At 46.2% G+C, this 25,395-nt stretch overlaps 1 protein-coding gene across 31 annotated transcripts in view; it reads left to right on the forward strand.

Annotated features, from left to right (window-relative positions):
• ISCU (iron-sulfur cluster assembly enzyme) overlaps nucleotides 1-25,395 on the forward strand; it is a 627,706-nt gene that overhangs the window by 420,135 nt on the left and 182,176 nt on the right. Inside the window, exon 1 of one of the 31 annotated variants that reach the window (XM_050749933.1) lies at nucleotides 12,207-12,210. The exons of 28 other annotated variants lie outside the window; for them this stretch is intronic. The gene's annotated coding sequence lies outside the window, so the exon portion shown is untranslated. Of the gene's footprint in view, nucleotides 1-12,206; nucleotides 12,211-19,889; nucleotides 19,894-24,825; nucleotides 24,830-25,395 lie in introns of those variants that run through there. 2 more of the 31 variants (XM_050749898.1, XM_050749927.1) reach the window with 2 other exon arrangements.

A 25,395-nucleotide genomic window follows, 5' to 3' on the forward strand; every position in this document is an offset into this window, starting at 1 on the left:
GCTGGCCCATGCTAAAATCAACACCTGCCTCCATTTTCCCAGGCTTACCTGTCCTCAGACAGTCCACTCCAAGACACCCACAGTCCATAAATAAGGTTTTGTTTTGTGCTGCTTTAGTGCCTGCTCTGCAGCAGCTGGCTGCCTCCTGGTCCATACATTTCCACATTCCTTTTGTGTGATGTTGAGGAGAAAGGAAATGGGAGCCCCAAGAAGTTACCTAGCATTCAGCAAAATAAACCTGTGAATCACTCACCCCAGAAATCACCCCAGAAAGGTTCCTACATCTGCTCAGATGTACTCCTTCAGGACACAGGTGACAGCATCTGCTCTTTCTCCTTGGTTTAATGGGATTTTGGTTGTGTGATGTAGCAAACACCACAAAATGTCATCATAGACCTTCCAGATGTTGAAGGTATTTGTGGCCACACTCGCTGGCTTTGTTCCATGCCCACAGATGTCCCCCCTTGGTTTCCACCAGTCAAGGTGTATTTGCTCCTAAACCCTTAATCGGGCCCTGATGTCATCTAAAAACCAGGCTGAACTCAGTAACCTGCAACACCCGTCTTCACTGGAGGTTCCCAAGGCTGGTGTGATCCAGGCATGCTGACACCACGGGGCCCCCACTGCCTGCATGCCTCTCTTGTGCTCATCTCATCCTTGATTCTTCCTGGCCCACTGTTTTTGTTTTTTATTTCTTTGTTTTTATTTATTTTATTTTATTTATTTATTTTTGATTTTTTTAAAAATCAAATTCATTTTTTTTTAGAGATGGGGTCTAGCCATGTTGCCCAGGCTGGTCTCAAACTCCAGGTCTCAAGCGATCTTTCCGTTTCAGCCTCCCAAAGCACTGGGATGACACGCATGCACCACTGTGCCCAGCCCTGGCACACCGTTGATGAAAGCTAGAGCTCAGATGATCTCGTGAGATCCATCAACTATTTCTGAGAGAGCCTAGGTCAGGTGTGAACAGGAGTCCATCCCCAGATTGCAGGCTTCATGAGGGCAGGGAGCATGCCTATAGAGCGGCCTGCTGAAGCCGCAGCACCCCAAATATCCCATGCATACAGCCTAGGCACCCATGTTCAAATACCAAAGTCCACAAATCCTGCAGTAGGAGGAAGAAAATCTTTGATTAGAAATCAAACTTCAAGGTATTGTATAATAATAATGACACAAATAAGACACCATATTTTTTGTCCATTTATTGGAATATAACAATGACTCTGAACCTGGAAATCTTTGGATGACCTTCAAGAAGACTCCCTAAGAAATCTATTGATCATCTTCAAGGAGGCCGTAAACACATAAAATCATGCACATATATCTGTGTGGGCACAAGATTTTCTGGGGAGGAGGTCCAAAATTTTCATCAGATTCTCAAAAGGATCCCACAATCTTAGGTGGTTATAAGCATAAAACCACAAGTCTGATTCATATTCGTGCACCTAATGCCTGGCACTATGGCTGGCACATGATAGGTGCTCACAGAATGTTTGCTGAATGAATGAATGAATCAATCAACTGATGACAGCTGAAAGCAGCAAACAGCCTGATAGGAGATTTCCTGGATGGTCAAACTCCACTAATCTGGAATTTTAGGGTCACTTGAATGAACTCTTGTCAGAATATCTTTGGTCACTAAGGTAAAAAAGAAGTAAATTAATGGTGCAAACAAGAATGAGTGGTGACTGATGCTGAAGGGTGCCTACTTGTCAGCAAGCGAGTGTTTGCAGAATTGCCATTTAGTGCCCTGTTTGTTGAAGCAGGCTCCCTAAGGAACTTTATAAAGTTTGGAGAGAACGTGATGAAATCAGAATCCTCGTACTCTGCTAGAGGGAATGTAAAATTGTGCAGCCACCTTGGAAAACAGTATGGTAGTTCCTTAGAAAAACCAAAGAGTTACCGTATGACCCAGCAATTCCATTCCTGGGGAAAATGAAACTATATATCCACACAAAACCTTGTACATCAATGTTTATAGCAGCATCCTTCATAATAGGCAAAAAGTAGAAACGACCCAAACGTCTATCAACTAATGAAAGGTTAAACAAAATGTGCTATATGCACACAATGGAATTTATTCCAACAGAATAGGACTGAAGTACTGATCCTTGCTACAACATGGATGAACCTTGAAAATATTACATTAAATGAAGAAAGCCAGACACAAAGGCCACATGTTGCATGATTCCATTTATATGAAATGTCAGGAATAGGCAAGTTTATAGAGCCAGAAAGTAGATTAGTGGTTGCCTTGGACTGTGGGAGGGAGATTGGAGAGAAATGGGGAGTGGCTGCAATGCATACAGGGTTTTTTCTTCTTCTTCTTGTTTAGAGACAGGGTCTTGCTCTATCACCCAGGCTGGAGTGCAGTGGTGCTATCTTGGCTCACGGCAACCTCTACCTCCTGGATTCAAGTGATTCTCCTGTCTCAGCCTCCTGAGTAGCTGGGATTACAGGCATGCACCAACACGCCCAGCTAATTTTTTATGGATTTTTAGTAGAGCTGGAGTTTCACCATGTGGGCCAGGTTGGTCTCAAACTCCTGACCTCAAGTGATTCACCCACCTTGGTCTCTGAAAGTGCTGGGATTACAGGTGTGAGCTACCGTGTCCAGTTGCATACAGGGTTTCATTTGGAAGTTTTTTGAGGCAAAGAAATGTTCTAAAGTTGATTGTGGTAGTGGTTGCACAATTGTGTGAACATACTAAAAACCATTGAAATGTACACTTTAAATGGATGAATTGTATAGCATGTGAACTGTATACAAATAAAACTATTATGTATTATCATTTAGTATAATTTAATATGTTATATAGAAGTATACGTATGTTAAAAATATAACTATATAATATATGTTAAACCTATATTACATTGTATATTTACATCGTACATATTAACTACATGGTGCCTGGTGATTGTGTCAGTCCATTTTGTGTTGCTATAAAGGAATACCTGAGGTTGGGTAATGTATAAAGAAAAGAGGTTTATTTGGCTCATGGTTCTGCAGGCTACACAGGAAGCAAGGTGCAGCATCTGCCCAGCTTCTGGTAAGGCCTCAGGAAGATTTTAGTCATGGCAGAAAGGAAGGGGAGCTAGTATGTCACATAGCAAGAGAAGAAGTGAGAGAGAAGGGAGAGATGCCACACTTTTAAACAACCAGCTCTCACAAGAACTAATAGTGAGAATTCACTCTTTACCCCAAGGACAGCATCAAGCCATTCATGAGGGATCTGCTTCCATGACCCAAACACCTCCCACTAGGTCTCACCTCAACACTGGAAGTCACATTTCAACTTGAGATTTGGAGGGGACCAACATCCAAACCACATCAGTTAGAGAGAGAGAAATACTCCTCCCACCTACCTACCAAATGAATGAATGTATAGCTCTGCAGGTCTCTGGTGAAGCCCAAGATACTAATGCATTTTTCAGTGAAGCCTCATAATTTCTTTTACAAAATTTGGGCACATTTTTCCTTCTATTTCAAAATGTGGCCACGTTAATTTTAATATAAAAATAATTTTTTCTCCAAATTCATGAATAAAATTTGTGCTCTAGGAAAAAAAGAAAAATAAAATGTATAAAGCTTGCGTGTGTGTGTGTGTGTGTGTATGTGTGTCTGTGTGTGTCTGTGTGTGTGTGTGTCTGTGTGTGTGTGTGTAGAGAAAAATGACTGGAAGGCAATGTGCCAAGATATTAGCAGTGGTTATCTCTATCTGGGTAGTGGGATTACAATTGGTTTTTTCTTCTTCTTCTTGATACTTTTTTCCTTTGCCATAGTCTTAATGAATGTTTCATAATATTAAAGAATAAACATTGTTTGGTTCAACAGTTGAGGTCCCAGAGGGAAACATCAGGCAATGTTCTTCTGGAGACCACTTGGTACAGCCCGCACTGTGACGCACACACCCTGACCTCATGCCCCAGGCATCACAACTGAGCCCTATGCGGGACATGTGTGCGCACAGGGAAGCTTCCAGCATTCCCTGCTTTCTGCAGGTGCTGATAGAGAAAGTGGATTTATTCCCAGAGAGGAATAAAGCCAGAGCCTTTGCAATATTCTGAAGAAGAAAAAAAAAAAAGCAGATGATCATTATATGACAACAACTAGAGGAGGTACTTAAGGGCTGGGCATGACATGGGGGACAGAGCTCTGGACTGGACATTAAAAGACATGGGTTCAAGCCTCTGATTTGCTTCCAACCAGCTGATGACCGTAGTCAAGTCACTTCCTCTCTCCATGCCTCAGATTTCCCCTCTATTAAACAAGGGAATTGGGTCCTTCTGATGGTTTACGATTCTGTGGATTTACATCTGCTGTCCTCGTTTCCACCATTCATGTAAAAAAGAGGAGGGAGCCCCTCATATTGACTGCCCAGCACAGCCCTTGTCCCCCAGGAATCTCAAGAACCATTCTGCCCCAAAAGGCAGTCTCTAAATTGACACATGCCTCTTTTCCACCCACCTAACTGGAGAAGACATTCTTAAGAAGGCAGCATTAGCAGACATTATTCCCCACCCTCTGTACCCCCAAACTGCCTCAAATGTGATGATATGTATTGAGCGCGGACCAAGTGCCAGGCCCTAGTGCTGTGCAGCGAATCAGACAGACACTGCCCTGCTCGCTCAGAGCTCACAGGATCCACAGTGACCACCAATTAAGGACCACCTGCCATGTGAGAGGGGATTCACATGCAACAATTTCTTACAGGCCTTACATCAACCCCGTGAGGCTGATACTACCATTTACATTTTGCAGCATAGAAAATGTAGCCTTAAAGAAGTGAAGTACTTTGTGCCAGATCAGGGAGCAAATGTGGTAAGGCCAGGGTTCTGACCCTGATCAGTTACACTTCAAAGGCACCTGTGATTTGTCTGTGGTTCTTAACTTCACAGTCCAGGCAGAACAAAGGACTTCAAAATAGGGTGGGTCTGGAAGTCTCCATCTGATCTCCAACCTTTTGATCTGGCTATAAAAAATAACTGGGGAAAAGCAAAATAAATTGCCATAAACTTGATGCCAAAACATAAAACTTGCTATTGATTTTATAAGAGCAAGCTATGAGTTCAGACAAATCAATTTGTATTATAAAACTATAGCCTATAACATAGACAAGACACTAAATAAATACTGAATCACAACATGAGAAACTTGCTTTTTCAATTCTTATTCCATCCTTCTAATTATACCAGGGAAGGTCTCAATTTGATGCTACCGGGTTTTTAACACCTTCTTCAACAGTAGCCAATCTCCCTTTCTAACAAAGAAAGAGCAGGCCTCAGGCTCAAAGCCTTGGGCAGGCAACAGGATCAACCAAACATTAATAACCGTGTTTTATTTTCATTGTTTATGTAGCGGTGGTATTTTATGGTCACTTTCTATTTGAGGAAATTGATATTGGTTTTCTATTTACTGTGGTCATATAAATTTCCCTTTTGAGCTACATTTACTGATATTTTTAATGAATACATTCACTGGCATTTTTAATGAGTAGATTTAAAGGACAATATTACATTCATGACACCATAGAAATGGTATACAAGCAGGGCAAAAATAAAAAAGGTGGCATTGGGATGGCTGAAGCTTGAGAAATGCTGTCCCATGAAATTAAAACTAACCCAGCCATGTAATTATATTGTCCTGAAGGTAGATTGCAAGTTACCTAAATAGCACAAATCCGCTATAGCCCATCACTATTAAAGCAAATTTTTGAAGGCTTACATAGCAGTTACTTTAGCAACAGAGGTATAAAAGAATCATATTCGAACCACAAGACATATGTGCCTGAAAGTCTAATTATTGGAAAATTATAGACCTAAGAAATACAGCTATGCCTCACTGCACACTGCAGGGCTGGCTGAATAGCTCATGGTAATTGGATAAACCACATCTACATAGAGGTTGTGTGGAAAGGAAGAACCCTTCCCCCAACACCCTCAAAAACTTCAATGATTCATTCCTTCACTCACTCATTCAGTCATTCATTGCAATTTTTACTAGGTCCCTGCTAGATACGCTGGAATACCATGAAGGGCCACACAGGCCTGACAACTGCCCCTAGCAAGTTTCTAGTCCAGGGTAGGGTCCCCGACTTCAACCCCAGCCTCCCATGCATGAGTTTCTAACTGCCAACTAGGCTCTGAAAACAGCCCCATTCTCTGAACACGTTTAACAAAGGAACCTGCCACCCAGGGGTGGGTGGTCAGGGGAGGCTTCCTGGAGGAAGTGAGCATCAGGCTGAGATCTGAAGAAAGAATAGGAATGAATGAAGGAAAGTGGGAGAGTTGAGGGATGTGAAAAGGCAGGTGCTTCCGTGTGTGGGTGTGGCCTCGCATCCCATAAGCAGCCCACAAGGTGAGCATCTTGCCCTGGGAGTGTGACTCTTGGATTCCAAGATATGCATTTCATTTGTCTTGACCCCTAAATGCAGTCCAATAATGGTATCTGTTCCTCAGTAAGAAAACAGCTATCTGATCCCAACACTGAAGAAAAACGTTGGGATGCTGAGTGGGTTTCCTCATCGCCCCCACCCCCATGGGATTTTAAAGAAGGATTGTGACCGCTCAGAACTTTCATCAGATGCACCAACATTTTAAAAATATATACAAACAGTTGTTCTTGACCCTGGCTGCACTTTTGACTCCCTAGGGAGCTTTCAAAATCTCCAAGCCCAGGTCACACCCAAACCAAGTTAGTTAGAATCTCTTGGGGGTGGAGCCCAGGGGTCAGTAATGTATAAAGCTCCCCAGAGAATCCAATGTGCAGCCAAGGCTGAGAACCACATAAGGAACCTGACCTCTGTGGTGGATACAAATCTACAATGACACCCTGAGCACTTACTGTGTGCCAGGCACTGGGCTGGGGGTGAAGAGGAGATTTGTGAGAATCGGATCCCACTATGGTTTAACAACAGTGTGGAAGACTGCACCCACTTTCAAAGTATTCACTAGAACCAAGATAAAGATGAAAATTGCTCTGGTCACACCAATTGCCTGGGGAGCCTCAGTGCAGATTCTGTGTCAGTAGGTCTGGGTTGGAGCTCAAGAGTCTGCATTCCTAGCAAGCTTCCCCAGATACCTGAGATACCGCTGGACTGAGAACCACACCTGGGTGGCAACTGATTCTAAAGGAAATCTCTCAGATCCAGGCTACTTTTCCCCACCACATCTCTACCACTCTGACAAGGCTGAGCATTGTCTGGAGATGATTTTTTTCTTAAGTTTAGGGAAAGAAGGAAATGCACCCTCGCAGCCTGCCAGGTGTGGGATTGTATCCCCATGACAGCTCCCAGCACACACCTTCAGAACATGGGGCATAGCTCAAGAAGAAAGAGAAGGGCTGGGGAGGGGGATGCTGGGTTGGGGGTTTTCAAAAATAGCAAACCGTCTGTGCCCAGCAGCCCCCACTGCCTAACAAGTTCCCCATCTGGGGCCAGAACAAAGGCAAGGAAATTCAAGAAGCATAGAGATCAAAACGGCCTCTGAGGCTCTCCCACAGCGAGTCTTCGTTTCTAATTAATCATCCCATTCTTTGCAAATCAATTGTGCGTGTTTTAAAATCCGTACACCAAGGGCAAGCGATGGGGTGGGAGTTGAAAGCAAAAGGGCTTTGGAGCTGAGCTCAGGGCCATGAATTCTTGCGAGAGTAGCTGAACAGCAGGAGGAAACAGTGGAGTCAGCCCTGACCCATTCAGCAGAACCAGAAAAGAATAGATCGGGGACACAAACGCGTGCAAAGACCAGGCAGGTCATGGGAACTGGTGGACTGGACGGGGGTTCGTTGAAGGAGCAATGGGAGCAATGGTAGTCCAGTCAGGGACTGGTCCACCTGACCCCAGAGGGTGGCTACTCAGTGCCAGTCCCTCCTTGCCAGCAGAAATGCAGGCCTGGCTTTGCTGGATCTCCCTTTTTGTTTCTGAAAATATCTGAAAGTAAGATTCTTTTAAATATGAAATATCCTGATTTATAGAAGTTGTCTCAAATGGTTTGGAAACACCATGCCATCCATCAGAATATATTAGAGAACCACATATGGAGTGCATGCCGCCAGTGTGTAACCTCTGAAATAGAGACTGGAGGAATTACCTGGAAAATGAAAAGTTATTTCCAATTAATTTAAGCCCGAACCCATCAGATTCTCTGGGAGTCCTCAGATGAAAGGATGAAAGAGAATGCATATTCACATCATGCCTACTGGCAGCAGACCCTGCATCCACCTCTCCAGTTGCTTATCCATTCAAACAAGACTAACTGAGTAGCTACTATTTTTCAGGCCCTTTGCTATATGTGCTTTCATCAGGTTGTCAATGGGAGCAATGAACATGGAAGTCCACAAGATCATTTCAGAGAGTGGTAAGTACTAAAAGGTGCGTAAAACAGAGGGTCGTTGGCCAGGTACAGTGGCTCATGCCTGTAATCCCAGCACTTTGGGAAGCTGAGGCAGAAGGATCACTTGAGGTCAGGAGTTCAAGACCAACTCTGGCCAACATGGTGAAACCCCAAGCCTGGCCAACATGGTGAAACCCCAACTTTACTAAAAATACAAAAATTAGCCAGGCGTGGTGGTGCACACCTGTAGTCTCAGCTACTCATGAGGCTGAGGTGGGAGGATTGCTTGAGCCCCAGAGGTGGAGGCTGCAGTGAGCCATGATCACGCCACTGCACTCCAGGCTGGGCAACAAGCAAGACTCCATCTTAAAAAAAAAAAAACAGGGGGGTGTGATGATGGCACTCAGGAAGCAGTTGTGTGAGCAGGCAGGGTGGGCTCCCTGAATCTGAAGGGTGCAATTATCAGCCATCAAAATCTCAGGATGGACTGTACCAACCAGAGGAAATTACCAAGACAGACACCCTGAGGTGAATTTGAGCTTGAATTCTTTTCATTCATCATCAAGATAAATGTATGAGGCATTGTTGTGCCCATTGATCAGATGAGGACACTGAGGCCAGGCTTGCTCCCAACATCACATGGATAGTGAGTAGTAGAAAGCCAATTACTGATCCCCTGTCTTGGACCAGTAAAGTAACTAAAATTAGTGACTAACCTGGGGGTCATTTCCCACCTTTGCATTGCTAAGGATTCTTCCCTAAATCAAAGGAGCCAGCAGATGAGGCTGCAGTCTGTTATGCCAGAACATTCTCTATGGGGTTCCTCATGGTCCCCAGGTCATCAGCTGTCCCTGTATTTGGAGCATTCAGGGCACTCATCTTTCTTATCAACATCCACACATACAACGCCACATTAGGACTTCAAGACCTCCTCCCTGGGGACTGTGGGAAGCCCCTGAGGTTTTGGTGGAAGCATCTGCTGAGATCAGGGCATCCGACCAGCACCTGGCCTTGACCCAGATGTGTAGGAGAAATGAATCATCACAGTGGCCCATTATGCTTTCCAATATCTTTCAAACTTTTCCTCCCAGTTTTATGCTTCTCAGCCTGGAGCTCACTTCCCTGGAATCCCCCAGCGGCTTGTTAATGGAAACGCCCTTGTGGAACCTCTTCCTTCAGTGTCTATTTGACTCAGGAATTAGGGAGTGGAAACACATCATTTTTCCCCAAAACAAGCACAGGTACTTTTTGTGTCCAGATTTTGCCACCTAATGCTGTCTAGCAAAGCACCTGAGATTCTGTGGCTTAAAACCATAATACTTCATTCTCACTCACATATTTGTGAGCTGGGGAGTGATCAGCTAACCTGGATGGGCTTGGTCAAGCTTGGCTATTAGCCATTGATTGGATCCCAATCTGCTCCAGGTGCCACTCACTCTCCCTGGTCAAGTCGGCTAGCCAGGGCATGTACTTTTCAAGGTGATGGCAGAAATTCAAGAGGGGTGAGAGTCAGCCCATGAAGACTTTCAAAGCCCAGGTGAGGAACTGGCACATCGTCACTTCTGCCCACATTCCATTGGCCAAGCAAGTCACAAGGCCACACCTCATAGATGTGTAGAAGAAAGTGAATAATCAGTGGTCCCTTATATCTTCCAATACTTTTCAAACCCTTCCTCCAAGCTTAATGCTTCCCATAAAACGGACCCCCTGTCTTGACCCAGTAATGTCACTAAAGTGAATGACTCACTTGGCATCATCATCCTATCCTTGCCCGGCCAAGGTTTCTTCCCTAGATCGGGGGAGCCGGCAGGTGAGGCTGCAGTCTGTTACCCCACATATTCTCTATAGAGTTCCTCACAGCCCCCAGGCCCAACGCCAATGGGGTGGAGTAGACTTGCCCCCAGTGAAGGCATTGCAAAGACACATGACAAAGGAATCAACACCTGCTTGGGGACAGGAAGGATGCTGCATTGGCAAAGGGAGAAACCCAGCTGGGACATAGCCTCAGTGGAGACTTCTGTTAACCCCACAGAGAATGCTGGAGCTGAGATGATCCTACAGAGCCAAGTGGAGTGGGGACAAGATATAAGATCTTACTACTCCTGCACTGTAATCAATGTGGGCTATTCCCTGAAGGGACATGGCTTTGAGCAAGTTAAGCAAGAGTGATTTCTACATCAGAGGGGACCTCTGCAGAGGCTGATAGTTGCAGCATCCCCAGCTGCTGGGACAACAGGTTTTCAGTCCCACATCCATTTCACAAGTCCACCCTGACATTTGTGGGTCCGGGGGCAAGAGGGCAAATGGAGGTCCACATAGCATATGTCTAAATGCTTAAAATTATCAATCAAGTTTGCTAACGTTAAACAGAAAACGTTCTATCCTCCTACTTTGACAAATGGACATTTCCCAACAACTTGAAAGCCCAGAATCTAATGAGGAACTCAGACTTCCCAGTGCTTCATGCTGGAAGACAGCAGAGAGAAAGCTGGTCACCCACCTATTTCCCACTCCTCTTAATTTCCCACCCCACCTTCCTCACACACTAAGAGGGGCCTTGCACCCACAGATGAACACACACACTCCAACGCTCAGACCCAAAATCTGTCACTCTTTAGCCATCTTTGGCCTGAGTGCACTGCTCTTGGGAGAAAAGATCCAGGGAAGAAGGCCTGCAAGCCCCTTGGGCAGGGAATTCTCTATTCCCAGGTATTCAGGACATGCACTAGAAGGAGAAGGAAGTGAGCTCTGGATAACAACTTTCCTGGGGAAGGGCATGGCCAGAGGAGCATCAGAGCAGGCCTCTGTCTTCCACTGCCCAGGGAAGCCCCTCTTGCCCCAGACCAACTGTAAGGCTGGTCTAGAATACAAGCAAGTTTTCCTCTTAGGATGATCAAGCTCACTGGAAAGGCAGCAGAGCAAGGTGGTTAAGAACACAACTCCTGGCCGGGCGCGGTGGCTCAAGCCTGTAATCCCAGCACTTTGGGAGGCCGAGACGGGCGGATCACAAGGTCAGGAGATCGAGACCATCCTGGCTAACATGGTGAAACCCCGTCTCTACTAAAAATACAAAAAACTAGCCGGGCAAGGTGGCGGGCGCCTGTAGTCCCAGCTACTCCGGAGGCTGAGGCAGGAGAATGGCGTGAACCCGGGAGGCGGAGCTTGCAGTGAGCTGAGACCCGGCCACTGTACTCCAGCCTGGGCGACAGAGCGAGACTCCGTCTCAAAAAAAAAAAAAAAAAAAAAAAGAACACAACTCCTGTGGAACCAGACAGCCTGAGTTTCATCCAGGCTCCATCCCTTACTAGCTGTGCGATCTTGGCCTTTGTATCCACATCTGTAAAATGGGAGTCACAAAGCTCATAGGGCTGTCATGGGGATTAAGAGACATCACACATCTAAAGGCCTTAGACCTGTTGCCTAGTAAGCATTACGTAAATGTTTGATGAATAAAACCACCTCCCAAAGCATAACTTTAACGTGATATTCTAGTAAAAGAGCCCTCTTTCTCATAAGGGGTGGGGAAGAGGAAGAGTGAGATGGTGAAAGTGACAGAGAATCCCATCTTGCCACACGAGTAAATTGCTTAACTTCCCCACACCCTAGACATCCAGCAAAATCCATACCCTTCAAGGATGGGCCATGGATGGCCGTGGCACCATGTAGCCGCCCCCAACATGGGCAGAACAGCCCACTCCCTGCAGTTCATGGGGCCTGGTCTGACAAGAGCCACAAAAGTAAAACGTGGTTCAAACTGATTTGGAGAAACCGTGGAAGAGAAGACCTGACACGGTCAAGCTTGTTCCAGAGAAGGAGCTGGGAGAGTGTGTGTCTGCATCTATGTGTGCGTGTGGTGTGCGTGTGTGGAGTGTGGGGGGGCATGTGTGTGGTGTGTGTGTAGTGTGTGTGGCATGTGTGTGCGGCATGTGCGCGGTGTGTGTGCATGTGTGACGTGTGTGTGGCGTGTGTGTAGTGTGTGTGGCATGTGTGTGTGTGGCATGTGTGTGGTGTGTATGCGCAGTGTGTGAGGTGTGTTGTGCATGTGTGTGGTGTGGTGTGTGTGTGGTGTGTGCAGTGTGGTATGTGTGTGATATGTGTGGTGTGTATGATGTGTGGGGGGCTGTGATGTGTGTGTATGCGTGTGTGGTGTATCTGTGGTGTGTGTGGTATGGTGTGTGTGTCGTGTGTGTGGTGTGTTTGTATGTGGTGTGTGAGTGTGATTTTGTGTGGGGGGTGTGGGTGTTGTGTTCGTGTGTATGTGTGTTATGGTGTGTGATTGTGTGTGGTACGTGTGTGGTGTGGTATATGTGTGTGGTGCATGTGGTGTGGGTGTGTGTATGTGCATGTGTGTGGTGTGTGGTGTGGTGTGTGTCGTGTGTATGGTGTGTGGTGTGTGTGTGAGTACATGTGTGGTGTGTGTTTGTGAGTGTGGGGGGTGTGGTGGTGAGTGTGGGGGGTGTGGTGTGTGTGTTTGTATGTACATGTGTGGTGCATATCTGGTGTGTGTGCGAGTGTGTGTGGTGTGTGTGTGTGTACTTGTGTGGTGTGTGTGTGATGTTGTGTGGGGTGTGTGTGTGGTGTGGTGTGCGTGTGTGTGTGTGTGTATATATATTATTTATTTATTTTTTTTTTTTTTTGAGATGGAGTCTGACTCTGTCGCCCAGGCTGGAGTGCAGTGTCGCGATCTTGGCTCACTGCAAGCTCTGCCTCCGGGGTTCACACCATTCTCCTGCCTCAGCCTTCCTAGTAGCTGGGACTACAGGCACCCACCACCACGACCGGCTAATTTTTTGTATTTTTAGTAGAGATGGGGTTTCACCATGTTAGCCAAGATGGTCTTGATCTCCTGACCTCCTGATCTGCCCGACTCAGCCTCCCAAAGTGCTGGGATTACAGGTGTGAGCCACCGTGCCCGGCGTGTGTGTATGTTAAAGAGAGAGAGAACACAATCCTGGAGAGATGCTCAGAAGGTAACACCAGGAAAATGGAGTTCATGGCAGAGACCCCCCTAAACAGAACAGTTGGAATCAGAAGCTCATGGAGTCACTTTCGTGAAAAATCTGGGGACACTCGGTTCAAGCAGTTCTTCTCTGGGGCCCAGCTGACCGAGGCAAGCCTGAGTGGGAAGGAAGTCCCTCCACCCCATGCCAGTATGGGCTATGGAAAGCAGACAGGAGTGGAGTTACCCAGGGCCCAGGAGGGAAGCAATGTCCTTCGAGAAGACCCTGGCACCTGGGTCCTTCTGGAGAGGCCTCCCCACGTGGCCTGTGGCCAGGGACTTCCTCTGGGGGCTCGAAGCAGAACGTGGATGGACAACCTCTCGGAACACAAGGAGGTGCCCCTGGAGACCCACTGAAATCACTGGGGGAGATGTTGAGGAAAAATTGAGGTCTCACAAGTAGCAACTGAAAGCGATGTCATTTGGACACTTCTGTTCCTGCAGCCCCATTTGTATAAGGCCAGGGACATTTGCTGCAGTTACATTTTCATAGCTACAATACTTACTGAGCACATACTATGTGCTGACACTGTGCCAAGGGCTTTATTTATATTAACCTATTTAATTCTCACAACAACCCTATAAGATAGGCACTGCTGGTATCCACTTTGCAGATGAGGAAACAGACCCAGTTAAGTGACTTACCCAAGGTCACACAGCTAGTATGTGATTGAACCAGGATTCAGACGTGGACAGTCTGGTTCTAGAATGCAATCTCTTCACTGTACACAGTCCTGCCTCTCTTAACTCCCACAGTTTCTTACATGGAGCTTAGCCCATAGAGGTGCTCAAGGAATGTCTGTTACATTGAAGCAAAGTTTCCATGAATTGAATCTGTCGGAATCGGGTGCTGTTGTTCCCATTGATTTTGTGTTCTTGTTTTGGGCCATGGTTTCTGCTAAGGCAGGGCCTTTGTCCAGTTAATGTCCTCATCACTGTGTTTAGTAAGTGCTAAGTCACCCAGGCACCATCTGCAAACAAGGAGCCTGGTCCTCCCCTCCACTTCTTCCCCTGTCTCTGCAGTCTCTTGCTTCTTATACATCTCGCTGCCTTCCTCCAGCTCATGGGCTCATGGCTTCCTCCTGAACTACAACTAAACCTTCTGGGTCTATTTCAGATGCATCCCTACGAACCTCTCTTAGCATTAGAGCCTTCAGAGTAACTTCTCTCACTGCAGAGTTCACCTGAATGGGGAGGAGGTGGTTGTCTGGCCAAAGCTAAGCATTGGGGGTGCTGTTTAAATCTTTTTCCTTTTCTTGGGGCTTTTAAAGCCCTTACAAGAAAATTCCCACTGCCTGAGATGCCGAGCTTCCACCCGTGGGAATCCTGATCCCCCATCCACTGTTCATTTCCATGTGAGAAATACACAAAACAGGCATGAGCTGGGCAGCAGTGAGTCTGCCACTCCTGAAATTGGCCACTGAGCCCCAAAGGAAGCCTTTACATCACACAATTCTAGTTTCTGATCTGCTGATAAACATTCATTCATTCAGAAAATATTTATGGCATCTGTGATGCTGTAAGCACTGAGGTAGGTGCCAGAGAGGCAGCACAAAACCAAACACACCTCGTGAAATTTACAGCCAGGAGGTCAAGTGCCCTCTCTGAACCTCAGGGGTTTTGTTCTGTAAAGTGGGGGTACTCATAAAGATGTAAGGTCCCCTTTTTTTTTTGAGACGGAGTCTCGCTCAGTCGCCAGGCTGGAGTGCAGTGAGTGGCACGATCTCGGCTCACTGCAACCTCCACCTTCCAGGTTCAAGCGATTCTCATGCCTCAGCCTCTTGAGTAGCTGGGACTACAGGCACGCACCACCACACCCAGCTAATTTTTGTGTATTTAGTAGAGACTGGGTTTCAGCATGCTGGCCAGGATGCTCTTGATCTCCTGACTTCGTGATCTGCCTGCCTTGGCCTCCCAAAGTGCTAGGATTATAAGCGTGAGCCACCATGCCCTGCCAAAAGTGTTTTCCTTACACTGTGCAACTAATCCCCAACTCCAGGAAAAAGGAGCAATGGAGGGAGAGCTAGGATGCAGCCTCTGGTTGAATTCCCCCTGATTAGGTCATTTCAAACTCCGGGCCTGTTTCTTCATCAGTAAAATGAGGCTGGACTGCATGGTTTCAGAGAACTCATCTTACGGCCTGTGACTCTTCAATTCCAACATTCTGATTCTAGCATGAGAACACCCTCTGAGTCCAGGAACAGACATCCTGTCATTCTGAAAGCAAGTCTCCTCCACACGGGATGCTCACATCATCACCTTCTCAAAAAGCAGCAGAAAGGGAATTGCTTCTCAGCGGCTTGAGCATGAAGGTGTGTGGAGACCCTCCCAGGAGCTGCTCTCTGCAGATCCCCCCAAGTCACTAAATTTATCTTCCCCATCATGCTCTTAATCTCTGAAAATTAATGGCATGACCATCAGCTGCCTGAAGAACACAGCTGACCCATCACCAATAAATCAAAAACTCTCAGCGATGCTTCTGAATAAATGATAGCCACTTGGATCATCAGGCAGGTTGGCTGGAGATGTTTAATGTACCCTGGGAGACACCTAAACCCACACTGTGCTTGGGTGGGGAGGTAGGGAACTTGGTAAAGAAAGCAAGACGTGAGAATAGCTGAGAAGGCAAGGGGCTTGGTAAGGAGAGCAAGAGTCCCCAGAGTCATCCCTGGGTATTTGCACAGATTCAAACCCAACAGAGCTCTCCCAGTCAGGCATGGTTCTGCCTTGCCCAAAAGGAAAATATTTCCCAGAGGGAGAGGAAAAGATGTCCCAGACATCATTTAATGATGTCTTAAAAGATCTTGAAAACCTGTAAAGGGGCTGGGCATGGATCCCAGCACTTTGGGAGGCTAAGGCTGGAGGATCACTTGAGCTCAGGACTTCGAGTACAGCCTGGACAACCTAAAAAGACCCCCGTCTCTACAAAAAAAAAAAAAAATTAATTAATTAATTAATTAATTACCTGGGCATGGTTGCCGGTGCGTGTAGTCCTAGATTCTCCAGAGGCTAAGGCAGGAGGATCACTTGAACCCAGGAGTTTGAGGTTGCAGTGAGCTATGATTTCACCACTACACTCCAGCTGGGCAACAAACTGAGACCCTGTCTCTAAAAAATAAATAAATAAAAATCTATAAAGGGTTAAGGAAAGAGATGCCAACTCAGAAACCTCAATGACAATCCTAACTTTTCTAAAAATTTTGTTTGGCCAGTTTCTCCATCTACAAAGAGGGGACTCCACTAAACAGAGATGCGTCCTTCCCTTGGCCTTGCACGGTTCGGTGATAAGCACCAACTAGCCCTATTTTATACAAATATAATAGGAAACAGACACTCAGGAATGTGAAGCAACTTGTCCAAGGTCTTTCAGCAAAGGCAAGGCATGAGTCCAGTGTTGTGCCTTGTCTCCTGCAGAGAGAAGTAGTGGGAACCCTGCGTCATATTTGGCCACTTTTTTACTATTGGGGACTAGAGCCCACAAGGAAGTCCCAGGCCATGCACTCCACCCAGGGCCTCTAAGGGTTGGGTTGCAACAGATTGATATGACTCACACGGTCTTCCTACGCATACCCCCAGCTCTGTGTTTCCTCCCATGTAGCAACTCTGAGAAACTGGCAGATGGTCAGCTCCAGCTGTGGCCAGAAGTTCCTATGGAGTCAATTCCAATGGATGCCATGTGCAAGGACATCCCATGCCCTGCCAGGAGCTGTTTGGAGTTCCAACCAACCTTGGATCATGGGAAGCAAACTCTGCTTGGAAATGGATAAGGAAATGCTGTCAGGGCTACTTATGCTCAGCCCCTCACCAACATGCGGGCCTCTCTGGGAGCAACTTAGCGCATCAGGCATCCAACAGTTCTGCCTCAGAACTCAGTGGTCCTACATCCCAGGGAGATATGTGGATGTTCGCCTCTGTGCTGAGAAGGTGACCCAACGTGATGGTTTTTAAACTTAAGATATCAAAGCCTTTCTTTAAACAAAATCTTACTCAAAATCCCAACAAGCAAAACACATGAAAGGGAGAAAGGGGAAATGAGAATCCCAGTCCCATCTACCTGGCTTCCTCTTTCCTTCCAAAGCAGCCCCAGGGCCCTTCCACAGAACCCTAGTGCCCCAAGGAACCCAGTTTGCAAACCACTACTCTAGTCAGATGGAGAAACAGGCCCAGAAGGGAAAATGTCTGGCAAGGAGAAGATGCAAAGGTGAGGCCCCTTCCCAGGTGGCGGTGCTGAAAACCTGAGCAGAAGAGAGGCAGCCTTTCACCTGGGCCAAGTCAGAGTCTGGTTGTGAGTATTTGCCTAACACCAGCACACTTTGTTTGATTTGTTGGTTAGTTACTTTGTGGGTTAGTTGGATAATGTATTAGTTGCTCACTGAATGGTTGAATAGTTGATTGGCTGGTCCATCGGTTCATTGATTATGTGGCTGGTTGATTGGTTAGTTGGTTGATGGTTAGTTGGTTATTCAGTTAGTTGGCTGAATGGTCAGTTTTCTAAGTTAGATGGTCAGTCCATTGATTGGCTGGCTAGCTGGTTGGTTAGATGTTTAGTTAGTTCATTGGCTGGCTCTTTAACTGGCTGGCTGGACAAATGAGTGAGTTAGTGATTGCATATGTAGTGTGTTGGAGAAGGCTTCCAGACATAAAGTGCACATAGGAAGAAAGGGGCATCAAGCAAATGGCCTGAGACAAGGAGGGAGAAGTGGGGTTCACTCAGGGATTTCAGTAAAAGTGAAAGTTTAAAAAAAGTATTAGTTGCTATTGCCAGAGCCTGTTTGTCAACATCTTGAAGAGGGAAGTGAACAAATAAACCAATGAATATGAGTGTCCTATATAAACTGTAAAATCCAGTACGCACATCAAGAGTCTACCCCTCTCCCTCCAAGCTTCCAGTCCCTCCTGTTTTCTCTTCTTCCACTGCTCCCCCAAACAACCTGTTCTTCAATCCTTTACCCATCTAGGAATGTCAGTGATGGATCACAGCTCTCTCTTACCTCTCCAACTCTCTTTCTCTCTCTCCCTGCCACCCCTCACATCGCCCCCCCAACACACACACACACAGAGATATAGCATTAATGGGAGTATTTTAGCCATCCTAGAGCAGATGGAGCTATTTGAAGAAAAGAGTTCTTCTAAGACCCAATAATTAAATCCTGTGAGCAGCACCTCTGACCTAAAGAAAATGGCATAGTTTTATATTAAAACTTAAGCATTCTTCTGCACAAAGTATTGGTATAATCTCCATGTCAAAGATGAGAAACCTGAGACTCAAAGAGGGACAATGATCAAAATTCAAACACAGAGAGTTTGGGGTGGGGGGCTGTGTTCAGACTTGAAACCCAATCCATGATTGTCTCCCAATCCAGGCAGCACACTCTCTCATAACCCTGGAATCACTAAAATGTTTGAAGCACACTGGGTCCTCCCCAGCTTGCTGTTCTCCAACCCCATGGTCCCTTCTAGCTTCCCTTGGGTTCTGCCACTAGCTCCAGTGCCAGTGCTAGTGGGAAGCTCCAAGCATCACCCACCAACAGACCAGAGCCAGAGTGGGCTGCCACATGCCACACATACTACACAGCAACTTCACAGCAAAATGAGCCCAGTGGGTCTACTGCTTACAGCCCTGCCTAATGGGCTCTGAACTCAGTTCTGATGCCACAATCAATTAATATGAAAACTCCTAGCTGTGGTCACTCCATGCATTTGTTTGCAAGATTAATGGCAAATACAAAATTGCTTGTTCACCTTGGGATAGTCAGGGAAATCTGGAGAACACCCATGCAACAGCCCCATAAATATTCCCTGAGGCCACTCCTGCTTTTTGCCGCATCCTTTGTTATCAGAATGTAGGATCCCAGTGTTTTTCTGCTCATGCTTTGCAAGGCCAAGGGACATGCTGGGGACTGGGCACGATTGTATAATTGAGAGTAATTTCAGGGCCCCTTCTCCCTCCTGGGAGCAAAGGGCAAATGGATAGGGCCTCAATTTGCCCTTCCCAGGTGTATGGGAAGAGAAGATGCTTCAGGGAGGACAACAGATTGCTCCCTCTCCCTCTCCTGTATTTTTTTCTTCAGAAACCAGCTTTAAAGATTGAACAGAGGCCAGGTGCAGTGGCTTATGTCTTTTGTCCCAGTGCTTTGGGAGGCCGAGGCAGGAGGAATACTTGAACCCATGAAGTTTGAGACCAGACTAGGCAATATAGTGAGCCCTCATCTCTATTTTAATAAAAAAGTAAAAATAAAAATAAAAAAGTTGACTATAATAATAATAATAATGGTACATTAACTTCCCCATATTCTGAGCTCGCTAGAAGCCAGGGACTTTACATCGTCTCACTTCATCTTGGCCACAGCCCTATCTACGAGCATGAAACAGTTATTATCTCCATTTCGCAGATGAAAAAGACCAAGGAAAAAGGTCATACAATGATTTAGTTGGGGAGCCTGGACTTGAGCCAGGGCCTTCTGACACCAGAGTACTAGAGCCTGAGCCCTTCACCACAGTCCACGTAATTCAGGCTCCACATATCTTGCTCATCTTTCCCTGAGGGTCTTCACAAGGTGGGGTCCCCTGGTCAAGACTAAATGAGGAAAGTCAGCTCCTGGGGACTTCCGGGCTGGACTCTGAAACATCACCTGCATTTAATCCCCCCACCTCTGTTGGAGCCCCCATCTCTGCTGCCCAGTACTTGAGAGCTCAATTCCTAGGGTCAGACAGGAAGTTCCAGCCTCAGCCCCTCTACTTTCCAGCACTGTGGCTTTGGACTTTTCCTGAGTCTGTTTCTCCTCTATTAAAAAGGGTTTGTTGTAAGGTGTGTTTTGTTCTTGTGTTTTGCTAGGTAATAAATGGATTTTTAAAAATTTCAAATAAGGCTGGGCACAGTAGCTCATGCCTGTAATCCCGGCAGTTTGGGAGTTCAAGGCAGGCAGATCACCTGAGGCCAGGAGCTGGAGACCAGCCTGAGCAACATGGTGAAACCCTGTCTCTACTAAAAATACAAAAATTATCTGGGTGTGGTGGTGCACACCTGTATTCCCAGCTACTCAGGAGGCTGAGGCATGAGAATCACTTGAACCTGGGAGGCAGAGGTTACAGTGAGCCAAGAGTGCCAAGAGTGTGCCACTGCACTCGAGCCTGGGCCAAAGAGCGAGACTCTGTCTCAAAAAAAGAAAAAACATTCCACATGAACAAAAGAGGAAAATCTTTCTTCTACCCTTGTCTCCACGTCCCCTCTACCTCCCAAGATCTCCCCAGTTGAGACCATCACTACCCATTTCTTACACATTCTTCAACAGCAGCCCTGCCAGGCAGCAATGATGGAGACATTCCATATCTGCATTCTCCAAAACACCATCTGTAGAGTACTTGAAATGTGGCTAATGTGATTATGAACTGAATTCTTAATTGTATTGAATTTTAACGAATTTACATTTAAAGAGCCACCTGTGGCTAGTGGCTACGATATTGAAAGGGCGGGGCAGGTATAGTAACCCTAATGATAGCTAACATCTATGGAGCCATAGATGTGCCACTATGTGGCAGGCCCTGCTCCAAGCATTTCTCACATGTTAACTCCTAGGTCTCATAAGAAGCCTATGACATAGATATTATTTCCACTGTTTTCTCTCTGGAGAAAATGAAGGGTGGCGAGGTTAAGTTCTTGTGAGTTCACACTACCAGGATGTGGAGGAGCTTTGATCTGAGCCCAGGCTGCCTGATACAGAGCCTGGGATCTTAGCTACTGTAATGCAGGGGCTGTTCTAAGATGAATAAGCAGGTGAAATGAGAATATGGATGGTAAGCTTGGTACCGTGCCTGGCACAGAACAGGTCCTCGGTAGCTTACCCTCCACCCACCCCTTTAATCAGTTCTGTCTCCTTCCTGTTCCGTTTAAGTTCCTACTTCTTCCCACCCCTGTAAGCTGTGCTCCCTTTCCAGAGTATCACTCTCAATATTTCCACTGAGTCAAATCCTCCCCATCCATCAGGCACCAAGGATGGGATAAAGTGCTTGAAGCATGAGTCGGTCTGGGCAAGGAATGAAGGAGCAGGGGGTATGAGGGAACTGGTTGCCAGAACTCAGAACTGTGCAACAGAATCTGTGGCCTTCTGGAGGGGGATGCAGCCAAGCCACAGCCCAGCAGGGCAGTGAAAAGACAGACATTGGTAGGGTGTGGACTGCATAATGGGGAACAGTGGGAAAGGAGGTAGGTAGGAGAAGCTAGATGGATCATGGGGGCCTTGACCACCAAGTATTAGTGTAGTGTAGATCTGATTTAATAAGTGGTAGGGGGCTGGTGTTGATTTATTCATCCGTTTAGCTAATATTTACTAGGCACCTGCTGTGTGTACCTGGCCCTGTGCTAGGTACTTGGGATACAATGATAAACCAAAATCAAAGGTCCTATACTTAGAGGGTAATTATATTACAGTTATATAGGAGTCATGACGGGCATGCTATGATGGGGCAGAGAGAGGTAGGAAGATGTATAACCTCCACTGTGGAGGGAAGATCATGCCCAAGATGATCTCTGAGGATGAGTAGGAGGTAATAAAGTTGGTGGGAATGTGAAAATAGTGCAAAGGGGGAGTATTCCAGAGAGAGGAAATAGAATATACAAAAAACCCAAAGATAGTCGAGAAATAAGCATATTTCGAGAATTTAATATAGCACAGTGTTGCTAGAGAGTGGGATGTGGTTGGTGAGGTTGAAGATGTAAGCCTGGGCCAGACCTCACAGGACCTGGTGAAGAGCTGGGACTATACTGAGGGCAATGGGGAGCTATTGAGAGTTCTAAAGCAGGAGCAACATGGTTAGATTTGTGTTCTAGAATATCTCTCTGGCTTTCATGGTGGAAATGGATTGTAGAGGGGCAACAGGGAGCAAATCAGTTAGGAGGTTATTGCTGCAGTCCAGGAGACATAATGATGGCCTGGCATAAGGCAATAGCTATGAGAATGGAGAGGAAAGCAATAGAGATTCCAGAAAAGTTAAAATTGACAGAACTTGAGGACCCTATGGGGGATGAACAAAAGGATGGAGGTGCTGGAAGCAAAGTCGCCATCATCTTTCAAGTTTGCTTAGGACTAAGAGGCTGAGAATTTGCACCTGCATTTCCATTCCTGAGCCCCAGGAGGCACTATTGGGTAGTACAGATACTGACTGGCTCCTCTCCCTCAATGCCCACTACCCAGATTCTGGGAGCCTTCAATTTACTCATCCTGCCTTTCAACAAAACTCCTGTCTGCTTCTCATTTTCTAGAATGTTTTCAGCAAATATTCATTGAGTTACCATCCTAAGCCAAACCCTAAGTTAGGAACTACAGTTATAGAAGTAACGAAGTGACCAGACAGAGCCTCTGCCCCCCAGGACATTTCTAATTATTTCTCTCTCAATCAAATTAATGCTTTTATTCCCCCTCCTCAGAATAACACATCACATAGCTATAAATGCATGGATTGGGACATGCAAAGTTCTAAAGGAAGGACATTCCTGGTAGAGGGAACAGCAAGTGCAAAGAACCAGGGCTTGGAATGTTTGGTCTGAGAAATAGCAAGAAGACCAGAGTGGCTAGAGCAAAGTGAGTAAAATGTTGAGTACTAGGAAGTGATATCAGAGAGGAAATGGGCCAGATCATGTAAGATTTTGTGTGCTGTATTGATTATCTGCTGCTGCATAACAAATTACTACCAATTACAAATTAGTAGTAACTGTAGATTAGTAGCTTAAAAAACATATATTTTATTCACACAGTTTCTATGGGCCAGGAATCCAGGCATGCTTTAGCAGGTCCTCGTGCTTCAGGGTCTCTCCCAAGGCTGCAATCAACGAGGTCTCATCTGAAAGCTCAGCTAGGGAAGGACTGCTTCCAAGCTGGCTCTGGTTGTTGGCAGAATTCAGTTCCTCAAGGGCTGTCAGATTGAGGTCCTCAGTTCCCTGCTGGTTGTTGATCAGAGGTTGCCCTTAATTCCCTGACATGTGGACCTCACCAACACAGCCCTTCATCCAAGCATGCAAACTGAGAAAGCAATAGAGAGAGTCTACTAGAAAGACAGCCCTTAGAATTGTATGTAGTATAATCATGGAAGTATTATCCCACCATCTTGGTTAGAAGTGAGTCACAGTTCCTGCCCATACCAAATGGAAGAGGATTACACAAGATGTGATGCAGAAAGTGGGGATCAGGGGGACCACTTTGGAGTTTGTCCACCACATGACTATGCCAAAGACAAATTGGGCTTTCTGGCATACCTCCTCGCAATATTACCCCTTCTGAGTAAGAGAATGTGTAGGGGCAACAGTTAGGTTGTTTACCTACATCCTATTAACAAGACTCCACAGATACTTCCTTTGTACATAAATCTATCCAATACCCTGTGAAGAAAGTAAAACTAGTACCATGATCCCATTTTACAGATGGCAAGGCAGAGGCTGAGGCTGAGGTTTAGATGATTTGCCCAAGGCCACATTACCTGTTAGTGGATGAGCATGTGAGCTCAAGTCTGGATTTCTTTCTTCTGTGTCTAGCTATTCCCATTCAGGACACTGAAGTCCATAAATTCCATCTGCCACAGCAGGTCTTGCCAGCAGAGGCATCCGGGAGTCCCTGGCATTGGCTCAAAGGACTGTCTTCCTGCTGTGGAAGCAGGGAATCCTTTGGCTTGGCATTCCTCCTGCAATTTTCCACCTAGTGGGTTTTAATCTTTCAGATGACAGATCCCACCACCATGGGGAAAGCAAAAGCATCCCACCACCCTGGGGAAAGCAAAAGCTCAAAGTAACTAGGGAAGGAGAAGGGGACTCAAGAAAATGCCCTGTGTCTGAGCACAAACGGACAGTCATCATGGTCAGCCATCCAAGTGACTAAGAAACAGAGCATCCTACACAGAACCTTGGAGGAGAAAAAAAAGACAGAGACTGCCCCTAGATCCAGCCTGGCAGCCAAGTCTTGGGTACCCACTGGGGAGGGAGGGTGGCTCATCTAGGCACCTGAGAAGGACTCCCTGCCAACTTGCTTCCCACTGGGTCTGCGCCTGTTTGTCTTCATATCCACACCTCACCCTTCCCTGGCCCAGCTCTGTATTTCAGGGGGCCTGACCCTGTGGGCTGAATTTCCCAGGCTCCTTGGTCAACTGGGTTCTCTCTGGGTTCCACCAGTGGGAGGCCCAGACAGGAGATATGAGGGTGGAGAAAAGGCAGAGCCAGAATAGTTTTCCCTTTCCTTCTCTGATTTGGGTAGTGCATTAGTCTATTTTGTGCTGTTATAACAGAATAGCACTTAGTCTATTCATGCTGTTAAAACAAAATACTATTTTCTGCTATTACACCAGAATACAACAGAATTTTGTGCTGTTATACAGACTCGATCATGTATAATAAAGACAAATTTACTTCTCACAGTTCTGGAGCCTGAGAAGTCCAAGACCAAGGTGTTGGCATCTGGTGAGGACCTATTTGCCATGTCATAACATGGTGAAGGGAAAAGGGAGTGGAAGGGGGGGCACTGAAGCTGCCTGTTTATAATGAACCAACTCCAATGATGACAGCATTAATCAGTTCATGAGGTTGGAGCCCTCATGGACTCATCACCTCTTAAGGTCCCACCTCTTAATATTGTTATGATTACAATTAAGTTTCAACACAAGTTTGGAAGAAGAAAAATGTTCAAACCATAACAGGCAGTGTGTCTGACAGTGTTGGATTCCTCGTTGGCATCAATTTCCCCTGGACAAGCCCACCATAATTACAACCTCTGCCAGGTGACCCCAGCCCCAAGACAGCAGTAACACCACCCCTCCTTACATTATTCTAGCCCTAAGGGATGTAGGAGCTTCATGCTCTTGCCAATCTCTGGAGTGTCTCCTATCTTAGATTGGGTTACCCTCAAAGCAGATCCTGAAATAGACAAGAATGCATTGAATTTATTCGGAAGGTAATCCTGGGAGACACAAATGACGGGGAGGGGAAGTGAGATAGGGAAAGGATAACAGCTGATAAAGGATGCGTTAAGGATGGGTTACTACTGTGGACAACTGGGACTAAATCCCACAGGGGCCCTTCTAAGAAT

The sequence above is a fragment of the Macaca thibetana genome, chromosome 11, assembly GCF_024542745.1.
Source record: "Macaca thibetana thibetana isolate TM-01 chromosome 11, ASM2454274v1, whole genome shotgun sequence".
Taxonomy (NCBI): domain Eukaryota; kingdom Metazoa; phylum Chordata; class Mammalia; order Primates; family Cercopithecidae; genus Macaca; species Macaca thibetana.